The sequence below is a fragment of the Anomalospiza imberbis genome, chromosome 6 (assembly GCF_031753505.1).
Source record: "Anomalospiza imberbis isolate Cuckoo-Finch-1a 21T00152 chromosome 6, ASM3175350v1, whole genome shotgun sequence".
Classification (NCBI taxonomy): Eukaryota; Metazoa; Chordata; class Aves; order Passeriformes; family Viduidae; genus Anomalospiza; species Anomalospiza imberbis.
The window spans coordinates 30,990,713-31,004,635 of record NC_089686.1 but is presented as its reverse complement, the minus strand read 5'-3'; the positions used below and the strand labels follow the sequence as shown (position 1 = coordinate 31,004,635).

The following is a 13,923-nucleotide window of genomic DNA, read 5'->3' as shown; positions in this document are numbered from 1 at the left end:
ATTGCAATAATTTGTCTTGGTGCAGGTATAATTTATAACAAAACATCACTTTTCACATTCATATTGCCAGGCAGAGCAAAATAAGTTATGATGATGGCAAAAAACACATTAATGTTCTACAACTATAAATACACTGAGGGTTTTTCATGAATAAAAGTCTCGCCAAGAATTCACAAATGAATCAACATTGCTGGAACATACTGAAAAATTGTAGTTATACAAATACTACTCAGATCTAGCTTTAGAGTAAATAGTCAGAGTATGAACTTAAGAAAAAATAGGTTAAATTAAGCAGAATGGCTATTCATTCAGACCACAACAGGAAGAGAAAGGGGCTAACACAGGAGGATCTGCCAAATATTCCCAGTGCGTCACACAGCCGGGCAGGAGAGGGCTGTGCTGAATTTCAATGTATTCTCCCTAGACCCACACTGATATCCATGCCAGTCCCCTTAGTGAGCTGGATTTCCCTTCATGAAGGCCCACTGCTGCCTCAGAGCCCCCAGGGGCTCACACTGTGCTGAGTCCTTTATGTTCAGGAAGATTTATTCTTTTTAGCTTTTGAAAAACGCAACCACAGAGCCCAGCCTCTACAGCTCAGTGCTGGGAACTGCAGAGCCCTGACTTTTATGTACATTTTTCCTTTTACTGCTTTGCTTGCTGTGTTCCTGGGGCAGCAGCCATATAATCCAGGCCTTGCACGCAGCCAGTCTCAAAGGGAAGCGTGTGCCTGAGAGTTCCCCCGATCTGGGCCAGAAATGGCATCTCACAGTGTTGGTGTGGACTCACACTGTGATGATGCACTGGTGCTGTGAGGGAGCCTCTGCTGTTCCAAGGGCAAGCGGGAGGAGTCTGAAGTTATAACTTTGGTTTGTGGCTTTTTTTTCTGCCGAGAATAACAGAAGGAGGTCAAAGGACCTACTGCAGCTCCCTGCTGAGCTGATGTGCAGGTCCCACCAGAGCACAGGGCCTGGGCCAGGCCTGTCCAAGCGAGGCTGAGCGGGCAGGGGACGCCGCCTCACCGGGCAGCCTCCACACCCCCGGCCCTGAGCTCAGCCCTGGCCCCTGGGCAGCCAAGCTGGATGGCCACAGGGAGGAAGGGGAGGAAGCAGGGCCTTCCCTGGGATGTGTGTCCTGGCCAGCTCTCTGGAACGTGGGGCCTTCTTGGCCGCTGGCTGTCCTCAGGTGAAACGGTGGCATTGCTCTCCGAAGGGACCTTGCAGTGCTCTTGTACCATCTGGGCTGGCACCTTGGGCCAAAGCCTTGCCCAAAGTCTTTCATCAGAGTCAGTTTCTGACACTGGAAATCACTGTGTGCTGAGTTTTAGTAAAACTGCAACTGCTTCAATTGCTGTAAAATTTCTGTGTGAGAGATCTAAACTGAAAAGGAAAGGCAACAAACCTTACATACAAAGGTTAATACAAATGTGGAAAGAGGGTAAAATCTGAGCAGTTAGAGTATTGTTTTTTGTCAAAATGTAAATTTAGAGCATCATCAAGACATAAAATAGCAAATATTTTATTAGCTATGAACTAGTCACAACATACTACAGAAGTTCTATATTCATTTGAAGGGTCAACAGACTTTTAAAAGCTTTTCTAATTTCAATTAGCAGCACTGCAGATTTATTTTATAATCTAATCATCAGTAATGCATTTCAATGATATAACACTGCTCACTCACAATCTCAAAACACTTTGATAAAGACAATTATTTTCATTTCATAGAGATCGTTTAGGACAAGAAGGTCTTTGTGACTTGCCTAGGAAAACACAAAAGCTCATTTCCTTTTGCCAGGGGCAAGTGTGGTAAGAAAAGATGAAGAAACGCCTGAAGGTAGTAGACACATTTATTTTGTACAAACCAGCTGGGTCTGGTCAAGGTTTGTCAGCTTAGGTGGGGCGCCAGGCTGATGCAGGCAGCCTCCAGCTAGGTTGGCTAGTTCATGCCTTGTATTTCTAGTTTTTTTCTAGTTTCTTGTGCCAAAAGTCTGGCTGTTCCTAGCAAAATACACACGAACATGTCTTCAATTCCTGTCAGTGAAATAGCATGGGGGCTTTTGATGGTTCGCATGCAAACTGACTCAGCATAATTACTGAACTTAGTTGAGCATGGGACTCACCCACTTTGACTCCAAGGCCCACTAGAGTAAATGTCACTTTGTGCAGACTCCAAGTCTTGTGATCTCTTTTTAACTCAGGGCTTAAATGAACTCAATATTCAAGCAAAACACCAAGAAAGACATTGGGTGTCACATGGTTTCATGTGGTTTTGATAAAACTCTCTAAACAGGACCAGACTTGCTCAAAACTTACACAATGATTTTCCTTAAGGTTCTAGAATGGCATCTGAATTTTGTATTCATGACTAATTCAAGGCCAACCTAGTTTCATAGATGCTTAGAGTCTGCAAAGAAATTTTCTGAAGCTGTGCTTCCAATTGCAGTTAATTTATTATGAGAAAAATTATGACAGTGGCAATGGTCATTTGTGGATAACGTTTCAATATGGAGAAGTGGTTACTGTTTTGAAGAATGTGCTGTTGGTCAAAAGTGCATTCTCAGTCCCATTTTGCAACTTAGCACATCCTTCCTTTCTCTTCTGTCCTGATTCTGTACAGAAATAGGCTGATACTGATCACTCTCCCTACCTGCTGAGCTGGACAGCTCTATTTTGACTTTGTGCTGTCACAGGTGAAGATACTATTTTAATTAATGAGCCAACTTTCTCATGAGACAAGCAGCTAGCTCATAGATGATTTTCTCTAAGCTCAGGTTAGTCTGTACCTATGTGTGAAAGTGTAGTATTAGTCTTGGTTTCTGTCTCTCCTTTTCTGTTCTTTTCTCTGTCTCTCCCAAAACTGGATTCTGTTTTAGTATTGGGGTGTTAATTTCATCCATTGTAGAGCAGTTATGCTTAGGAGTGACCTGTGATGCTGTTTCAGTAAGGAAGGGTAGAGGACAGATCAGGACAGTGCAGAGGGATGCAAATAAACACCTAAAAGGATTACTTTTCCCTCCTACATTGAGGAAGGATGATGATAGGAACTGTTAAGTGCCCTGTTTACTAGTACTGTTAAATTATGTTTGTCTTAGTGTTTCAGTTATAGCTTCCCTTCCTCCTTCCCCCTCACAAACCTACTCCAAACTGCCCAACATGGAATTAACACATCTAGAAGGCTCTTCTTTCACAAGGGTGAGCCAAAATCCTACTAGGGACCTGCACCACTAGGTGTATTCCTTCCACTCCTCCAGCCCCACAATGAATCATCCTGTGCCAATGACACTGTGCTCAGTGACTGGCAGCAGTGACTGGTTTGCCAGAGAACCACTGTAGAAGTCCATGTCTGTCATTAAGATATTCTTTAAGTAAAAAGAGATTTTGTTGTTGTTCCTTATTGTATGTTATGCTTATATAGCTCTTGACCTAGGCTTAGATTTCAAAATAGCAAATAGACAAAACAACTTTTTTACTGCTGCTTGCTCTTGCCCTGAGAAAAAAAGTTGTGCTACTGCCTGACCAAGAGCAAGAAGACTAAACATTGTTCACAGAGGCTTTAAAGCTGCTCAAATAAGCAAAATAATTTTTAATTTATTTTTCTTAAGCTATCTGATTTTCCCTAAAATTCTCATGTCCTTACATGATGATCCTGTTGGTATACTTTCAAGATTTGGCACTTGAGTAGTTTTAAGCCATTTTAAACTGTTATTACCATTTTCCATTAACAGCAGCAATGCATCGATTTTCTTACAGGTCTTAAGATAGATTTGCTAGCCAGTCACACTGATTTCCACTAAGAAAATCTCATAATACTTTGGGAAAGAATTGCAACTTTGGAAGAAAATTGAAATAATAAGAAAACATTTTTTCCATCTATGCAGTGCATTTGATTTTAATCTATGGGTTTAAGAGAGGGATTTATGACTTCTGTTTTTTTCTAATCATTTGCTAACACCATATTTCAAATGTTGCTGATAGGCCTAAAGAGTATATTTAATTCCCATGTCACTGGTGAACATGGGAATTAGGGAGGAACATTAAGTCTACTGTTGCCCACCATGGAGACTGGAAGATTCCTTCTCTAGAAGAACCTTTAAAAGTCATAGTTCACTGAAAAAATCAAGATGGAGATTCACAGACACCTTGACATTAGCCTAATTATTATGGCACTCTGAAGCAGATGAATAAATAGATTTTTGTCATTTGGCTTCAATGGTAATTTGGTTTAAAAGTTTTCTGTGTAGCCATGCAGGCTCAGAGCTCCTTATTTTCAGCAGGAAACTGAGATTCTCACTGATGACATTTAAATCCAGAAGGTATGGGTTTTGTATAAATGCCAGATATTATGTAACTTTACAGTAAAGTGATGAGTCAGTGACATCATTTACATGTTTTTAAAATAGTGTTTAATTCATAGAAAGTGAGATACTGAAGTCTCTAATCACTTTTCAAATCATCGTTTTTGTATGATATTGAAAATCTATTTCTTTGCAGATTGTGCTATCTTGACTTACCACAAGAGAAATGCATTTAATAGATCAGTGTGCAGCTTATAAGCAATTATATCTCCTCATGGTTAGTGGGGACAATAAGGAAAGGGATCGAATGCATTTCAGGTGCTTGTATAGCACTGTAATTAAAACATTTTTCAATTCTGATGATGAGAATAGAGAAGACAGACCTCTAAAATGCTGTAAACCATAACTGGTGTCGAGTAGATAAAGAATATGAAGCTGTTCAGATTTACCTCATCATAAAACTGCTAGTTTTCTTCAGTGTTTTTGCATTTTCAGTTAAACTATAAATATTTTTTTTAATGAAGAAGCAAAATAATGGACATGAGATGACTGAGAACTTAGATAATTTTCCGAGGAAAATTCAAGTACATTGTATTTTTGCTTAGATGGAAGAAAGTAGATTTGAAATAAGTATTCAGAAAACATAAATGGGACATATAAAAGGTAGATGATCTCTGAGGAGCAGAAGTGGTTAGAGGGCAATTACTATGGGTTTCACAGAATGCCAGGATGTCCAGGAAGCTTATGTAGGTGACAGGGCAAATTACCTCATGTGTGAGTAGGAGAGTGTGACCAGAACCCAAAACTGACTAAGTTTACTCTTCTTCGACTTACTATGTCATGTTTACTGTACTGAAAGTCATTAAGAGCTGCACTCTTTTAAACTATTTAAATAATTAACCCTTACTAGCAGCTCTATGAACAGCTATTCATAGGTTATGGAAAGTATGTTCTGAAATCAAACTTGAATTTGCCCTTAAGAAATATTCAAAGCCTCACTATTTTGACAAAAAGGACTGGACTGACACCTTCTGAATCCATGTTTATTGACAAGTCAGGTGGTAATTTTGTCTAGATAGCCCATCATGGACTTTTCAAAAACACTTTTATTTTTCAAAGATTAATGTTGCAATCAACATAATCAACAAAGCCATTTCGGGTTGATAAGATTCAGAGCTTCAGAAAATATTTAGGAGTACCGGTGAATAAAACAGGACCCACCAAGGAGATACCAGATGAAAAGCTTTATCTCAGATAGGGATTTTTGCTTAGAGACAGTGTGCTTAAAAGATGAGCCCAGGATGTCAGAGGTCTGTTGGCTATGAAAATGGTGTTTCCAGTCCTGCTTTTGATGCCTGATATCTTTTGGATGAATGAAATGCAATCAAAACAAATGAATGAAATGCAAAACTAAAACAACGCTGCATATTAAAGCACATTATTGTTTTTGCTCTTTGTGTTTGTTTCTAGATCTAGAGATTAGCTTTTTGTCAAACCTTTTCTGGAACTAAAAGTGGTTTTGTAAAGGTTGAGCAAATACAGGGTGTTTTCTGCAAAGGGGAAATGTAATTATAAAATATTAAATTATTTTCCACACAGGTTTAAAAGCCCCTGTGAGCCTTTAGTTTTCACTAGGATGCAATGGTCTAGTTGTAAGCTAGGATACAAAATAAAATTAAAAAAATAAATCTTGAGGCAAAAGTTAACCAAAGCATCCATAAGTGGGCATGAAGTTTAGGACTCAGGTTTCACTCCAGACTTGTCATTCAGAGACTCATTGCTTATTTTTTTGTTTAGAATCCTCAAAACCAAATTGCAGTTTTGTGCTGATGGGATACTGGGAAAATACTAGTGGAAAAAAACCACAAAAAGGTTGCATCCTAAAAATAAAACATAAGTAAACATGGCTTAAATACTGTCATAGACTAGTGGTTGGTGACACCATGTGAATCCTTTCAGAATACAAAGTTTATATTACCACTGAGTATTTTAATCCTAAATGTTTTGAGTAAAAGGTCAATGGGATTTAGAAAAAAAAACCTATGAATGGGGATATTTCTCATGCCTTACTAATCTGAGCATATTAGTACTTTGCTGGGGGTCAAAACTGTTTGGGGATGATTTCAGAGCAAAGTGGGTGCTACATGGCACTGGAAGCTGAAGAATGCTTTACCCAGTTCCTCTTCCTTGTTCAGTCCTTATCTGAGACTCACATATCCCATATATGTGGCAGCTCTAAAGGAGTGCTGATTGACAGAGAAAGGGAAATAGAGCATGACCGACCTTTGGTTCCTTTCCCTCTCAGTGCTATAATAATAAAACCACATGAGTAACACTGGGAATCTCTGGATGTGATAGAGAACAAAAACAGAAGTATAGTAGGATGCAGAGTAGATTCACTGCTTGACACTGTGGGGAGAAAATTCATGTGGCCAAAGCTCAACTGAAGTTGAAGCTGGTCAGAACTGTGGGGAACAATAAAAAGAATTTTTTCAAGTATATTAATGGCAATAGGCAGTGTAAAAATAGTATTGTTCCATTACAGGATGAGGATGGTCACCTCACAAACAGGGACTAGGACAAGGCAGAGGTGTTTAATTCTTTGCCGTTGCTTTCAATATGAATGATGGACCAAGGGCCTCTCAGAGCTGGCAGATCATGACTGCAAGAATCATTAACTCCCAAACAACCCTGAAATTGTGTGAGATCTGCTGCTCCAGCTAGATCCCTAAAAAACAATGGGGCCTAATGGGGCCCATCCAGGAGCCCTCAAATAGCTAGCTGATGTAATTGGGAAACCTTTCTCAATGATTTTTCAGCAGCCTTGGGAATTCAGAGTGGTCCCAGCTAACTGGAAGCTGGCAAACATCCTGATTTTCAAGAAGGTCAAGAACGAGAAGCCTCAAGAAGGTCAAAATGAGAAACTACAGACCTGTCAGTCTCACTTCAGTGCCTGAAGAGGTTATGAAGAAGGTTATTCTGGATTATTGAAAAACACCTGAACGCAGTCATTGGTCATAGCCAGCACGGCTTCATGAGAAGAAAGTCCTGCTTATCAAAGCTAATTTCCTTTTATGACAAGGTAACCTACCTCGCTGATCAAGGGAAGGCAGCTGATGTAATCTTTTTTGATTTAAGTAAAGCTTTTGATACTGTCTCTCAGAGTATTCTTTTGGATAAAATGTTCAGCACACAGCTGGATAAACACATCATATGATGGGTGAGCAACTGGCTTATGTGTCAAGTGCAAAAGGTTATAGTGAAGGGCATGACATCAGACTAGTGACCTGTCACTGGTGGGGTTCTACCCTAGGCCCTGTGCTCTTCAACATCTTCATTAATGACCTGGACGCAGAACTAGAAGTGATACTAAGCAAATTCACAGATCATACCAAACTGGGAGGAGCTGTTGACTCCCTCAAAGGCCTGGAGGCCCTACAGAGAGACCTCAACAAATTAGGCAACTCAGCAATCACCAATGGTATGAAATACAACAAGGGAAAATGCTGGATCCTGCACCTGGGATGGGCAGCCCTGGATGCATGGACAGACTGGGGAATGAGAGGCTGGGAAACACTGACATGGAAAGGAACCTGGGGGTCCTGGTTGATGGAAAGTTGAACATGAGTCAGCAGTGCCCTGGCAGCCAGGAGGGCCACCTGTGTCCTGGGGTGCATCAGGCACAGCATCACAGCCGGGCAAGGGAGGGGATTGTCCCCTCTGCTCTGAGCTGGGGCAGCCTCACCTCCAGTGCTGGGGACAGTTTTGGGTGCCACAGCATAAGAAAGACATGAAACTATGAGATAGTACCCAAAGGAGAGAAACAAAGTTGGGGAAGAGCCTTGAGGGGCAGCTGTATGAGGAGAAGCTGAGGTCAGTTGGTCTGTTCAGCCCACAGAAGAGGAGACCTCATTGCAGTCTACAACTTCCTGTGAGGGGAAGCAGAGGGGCAGGCACTGGTTTCTTTGCTGTGGTGGCCAGTGACAGGATTGAGGGAATGGTCTGAAGTTGTGTCAAGGGAGGTTTTGTTTGGATATTAGAAAAACGTTCTTCACCCAGAGGGTGTTTGGGCACTGGAATAGGCTCCCCAGGTAAGTGGTCACAGCCCCAAACCTGACAGAGCTCAAGAAGGTTTTGGACAATTTTCTCAGATACATGGTGTGACTCTTGGGGATGATACTGTACAGGGTTAGGAGTTGAACTCGATGATCCTTAAGGGTCCCTTCCAACTCAGGATATTCAGTGATACTTTATTTCTGTGAAAGTGAATGCCATGGCCAACTCCATTAATTACAACAGCAGTATCGACACATTATGTATGATATGGAATATACCTTCAGAATCACAGAAGAGGGTGTTTTATGGGTATGCAATCCATCCCTGTACTTGGTCCAAGAGTGACTATTGCAGTACTTTGGGGACCCATTGGTAGCCATAGACTACACTACAACGAGCAAGTGTGCTTAAATTGGGTAAGGATTCAAGTCAGTTTATGTTGTTCATGGTGCCATACAGGAATAGATAGCAACTTAGAAATCCAACTTGTTAAGTGTTCTAGCTTTCCTTAAATTGTAAGGAAAAATGTAAAGTTATAAAGCACATTTTGAAAGGCTTTTTGTCCAGCATTTATTTAAGTTTTGGTCAAACGGGACATTTTATTTAAGTAAAATGAATGTGCTTCAGAGATCTAAAATAACAGTGAGTTTGATGAATAGGCTTCCCCGAGTCTCTTACTTATCATGTTAATTCTCCTGTCAATAGTTGTTTTTATTCCTAAAAAGAGTGATTTCAAGTAATAGTATCCATTTTATATTTGATATTACTTGTCTTTTACAGAATAAAACACAAAAAGGGAAGCTCAACTAACCCCAAAATGCATGTTCATCTGCAAGCTACAGAAAAGATTATATATGTAGAACTCTGTAAAGTCAGAAATTCAGCCATAATCACTTAAAGGTATTAATAAAATACATTCATAATTATCAGTTTAGGAGTCCAAACCAGGAAAGAAGTGAAGAACATTACATCTAAAACTCTTATTTAAAAGTAAAAATAATTATTTTTTAAAATGAGATTTTCACCTACCCTGATTAACTTACATCCTTAGTAACCAGTGGCCACATATATACAGAAGCTCTGCAGCAGTTTTTCCCATACCAAATATACACACTTCCTCAGAAAATGGAGAAATGACTACTGGACGAAGTCAGAAAAAGTTTAAAATGCAGAAATATTTTCAGGCTTAGAAGTAGCTTACAACCATGCAGTTAGTAAATGAGAAGCTTGCAATTTCTTTACACTGTCTGAATTAGCAGGTGCAGAGGCAGTCAGATGGAATGATAGATTTTTTAGAATCAGAGACAATCTAGCAAATAATACTACTCAAAATACTGTAATCCAGTCATATTGTTTTAATTGGGCAACATGGCATTGTGATAACAGATGGCAACTCCATGTGAACAGATTCAGCCAGACTGATAGCATTCTGCCCCAACTCCTCTGAATGAACAGCTATGCAATCCTAGTTTATATTGCAATAGCTTCATTCAGATTTCACACTTGGATAGACACTGTGCCATTATGAAAGCAAATGCCATTTTAGGCTCTATGCATGAGTGTATGGAGATTTCATGGTAGTTTCCGTTACTGAAATTTTGAGTTGGTTGGAGCTGTAATAGTTGAGCTGTATTAGAGTTAAGACATTACTGGTATCTGTGTACCCCCAGCCAAAGGTTACAGTTCCTGGATCAAAGTTAGCAGAAATAACATATCTAAATCTTAACTACTCCATCTAGATGGTGCCAGCTGACATCTGTCTTCCACAATGGTTTATCCAAGGACATCGAGTGTTTTCAGCGGAAGTGCTACACATGTTCCCCTCTACTGACTCTGTGGTAACTCCTGGCAGAGAAATGGGATGGACAGCTGGAGGTAGAAACACATTTAATTTCAGAGGAAGGATTTTCCAGAACTTGATTCTCAAAATTCTAAATGTTAATAGCTTCCTTCTATAGAGATAAGAGCAGTTTCTAGATCAGTGGATAGCCAATGTAATGCTGCCCCTTTGGAGCAGGAAATATGTTAATGGGGCACTTTGTCAAAACATGCAGAAGCATCAGCTACTATGTTTCCCATAACACTCTTCATATCTATGCATGACACAAAACAGCAAAGTATGGGAGGGATGGAACACAAGTTAATTGTCTTACCCAACCCGTACGGCATTACATCCTTTGGGATATGACAGCCTCAGCCATTTGCTTCCTTCTATTAGTAATGTTCCACGGGTGGGGGAGGAGAAAGAAACCAAATGTGAACAGACTCTGGCTGGCTCTTGTGCTCTGTGTGCTTTCTCACTCCCTTGCAAACTCTCTCAAGAACAATTGTAATCCAGCTGAAGTTTTTCCTGGCTCTTGCCCGATTTAACAGATGTTTACTAATGGTTCTGCATCACTATTTACATGCTGAAGAGTTTTCTGTTATTCTGAAAAAATTTTAGTGAAAAAAGACTATGTTGGGGAGGAGGTTGGAAAAAACTGCAACAAAACAAACAAGTGAAACCCCTAAAATAGAAAAAATATTTAATTCTCAGGATGTATATATGATCAGCAACAATTTAGCTGCTTCCAGAGTGACTTTCTAATGCCCCAGTACTTAAAATGCTTTTGTAGTACACTTGGCAGGCAATACTATGAGAAGATTATGATGTACAAAACCACATTAATTCCAAACAGCAGGCTTTATCTATCTCAGCTGGCCCTTATGTGGCCTGCCACACTAGAGTAGCTAAGCTCCTCACAGTCTTTTAGGTATTTCTCTTCAATGCTTTAATGAAATACAGAAGTGCTATATTCTGCACATTCTGTAAGAACAGTCTCAAGGATGTCTAGGAACATGATAATCACCCTTTTCTTACATCTTCAGAGCTAACTTGTAAAGCTATGAAGCTTCAGGCAGCTGCTGACAGCCTTGCTGACTGTAACAAGCCAAGAATTAAAGCCATTAGGTGACACACTGTGTACTTTTAAGGTGACTATCCAGGTGTTCCAGGAGCCACACGAAATTTCAGACCTGCTTCCCATAGCCTCTTATCAAAGTACAGGTGACCATACTGAAGACTGAAGGTCCTTATTAGTCAATGGAGAGTAATAGACAGTTTTAGGGCATGAATCATCTGCTTGAAGAATAGATGGATCACAATCTTGACTGCCCATTTATCTTCAATTGCCATAGAAAATCCAGACAATTGTTGGGATAGAGAATTCTACATTTGCTTAGACATTCTCATGCCTTAATCTGGTCATAAAAACTGCTATTTCAAGATCCACTGCTGTTGTCAGTCACCTGAAATAAACTACAGTCAGTAGGTATGCCTAGGTATTTTTGAAGATATCTATGCCAAAGTGATTTGTTTGAGGTCTCACACAGTACAGACACAAAGTCTGCATCTCACAAGCCTCAGGTCAAAATGTTGTCTATTGATCTGTCTTACCAGACCGGTGGAAATGAATAACCATTATAATTGCCACAAATTCAGAAGTTGCATATAGAAGGTCTTTTTGGTAAATAAAAAATGTCTTACTGATTAATTGCAGGAAGGAAGTGAAATCATACATACCTCTACCCTATGGAGCAGTCTAAAAAGAGTTTGAAGCTATCCTTGTCTTTCACTGTCCTATGAAAACAACATCTTTAAAACTTCCTTAAAGATTACTCTCCTGCTGAGAGGAGGCCATATGTAGGCTAGTGGGTGCAAAAATGTAGGTTTTACTCTGCTTCTCATTTTGGGTGTATTATACTGTTATACTGAAATAACAATTTAATTTGGTTGCTATGTGACTTCTCAGACGTCTTCCCCATTGAACACAGAATTTTTCCACTTGAAGCTCATAAACTACTACCTCACCTCCCTTTTTATTTGCAGAAGTGCAAAGAAGGCACACACCTGAGAAACAAGGAACAAAATAATTTTATGAGATTAGGAAAAAAAAACATTTTTAAAACTCCTATTTAGACCCTCAGTTTTCACTTAAAGAAGAAAATAATCCTCCAAAAGTTGTGGTCTTGATGAAGATCATCAAAATGTGAAGGGAGTATTAGAGATGCAGAAGTGCTTGTATTTGCTTAAAGCCTTGAACCGCAGCCCTGTGAGATTAACTGTCCCATTTGCTCTTACCTTATACAGAACAAAAAGTTTTTTGAAGAACAGCACATTGTTATTTCATCAATTATCAAAGTAACAAAAGCAAGAATAACAACAACCATGAAAGAAACAAAAAGGAAAGGGATATCTTATTATTGTGGTGACTTGTCAGAAGTATTCCTGGACACCAAGAGTGGGAAAGAGGAAGAGATGAGGTGGAGTACAGAGATTGCCAGAGCTGGATCTGAGTTAGATCAATGTACTGCTGATTTAAATGCTATGAAACAGTCAAAAGAAAATGTTTGATTCCTATTTCATAGTTTCTAATTCTCACTCTGCTCATTTTCTGTTATGTTCTATTAGACAGATCTTCTGACATTTCAACTCAAAAGAAAATAAATTCATCTGGACTTTTAGGCCCTTTGGCTTTGGCACAACCACGAAGTGCCAGGAAGGTGCGGCAGGGTATGAGTTCATAGCACTGTATCTGTTACACATACGGCTAAAAGGACCAGAGGGAAAAAAAACCCAATAACAACACATTGCTGGGTTGGAATATAATATTATCATCCTTTATAAAACTTGGGCTTTCATACTTTATGACACCTTACAGATTGCAGCTACCAGCTTGTAGAGAACAGTTAAAAGTTTGACTCAAACACCTGAAGGGTCTCAGGTCCCACAGGTGGGAGCCTGTCATTAAGAACACTGGGTCCCATGAGCATACCTTTTGCTGAACTCTTCCTAGAAGATGCCATTTTTTTGAAATCAGGAAAAGGAGATGCATTTTACTACATATCACATCCAGCTGTAGTTCTCTCACTTATGTTTGTAGGAAAGGATATTAACTCTTCCTCCTTAACTGACAATGTAATTATACAATAAAATACAGATAATTTTTAAGCTTTTGCTGATATCTCCATTCAATTGGTTAAATTTACTACAGATTAAAAAAAATTTCCCCCCTCCATCTTTCTTTGCTGGTTAGCAGTAAATGAAATATTAATGAATTTTAAGCCAGATTTATGCCAGTGAAAGCAGAATCAAGACATCATGTATTAGACACATAAAACCTAAAGTGATTACATAAAACTGATATGAACTTATTTTATGTTGTTTTAATTTTTTTATTTCAGAAAATATTCATACAGCTAGAAGGAATCAGTCTTCTTAAAATATGAGAAAATAATACTGCATGAATTGTAATTTGCACTACTTAAAATTTACCATAAATAACTATATACTTTCCTAAAATATGCAAGTTTAGCTTCTCTGTTGTGAAAAAAAAGACAGTCAATTAATTTTCCATCCTACTCTTTTGAAAGAAAATATTATAAGTCTATGGAAAAAATGAACAGGCATTTGGCAAAACCTGGCTTCTAGCAAACTGGCAGCAGTTGTTGCATTACTGAAACCCATTCATAAATGTTGGCTGCTTCTTCCCTGGATGAATGCCAGGGAAGTACCCACCCTGGCGTCTTCC

At 39.3% G+C, this 13,923-nt stretch overlaps 1 long non-coding RNA gene across 2 annotated transcripts; it reads left to right on the top strand.

Annotated features, from left to right (window-relative positions):
• The first annotated feature begins 1,007 nt into the window (after positions 1–1,007).
• On the top strand, positions 1,008–7,444 carry LOC137475604 (uncharacterized). Of its 2 annotated transcripts, XR_010999974.1 has the most exons (3): positions 1,008–1,185; positions 2,920–3,048; positions 7,120–7,444. It is a non-coding gene; the product is annotated as an uncharacterized lncRNA (long non-coding RNA). The 2 variants fall into 2 exon arrangements; XR_010999973.1 differs by having other exon boundaries at positions 1,008–3,048.
• Positions 7,445–13,923: the final 6,479 nt, after the last annotated feature.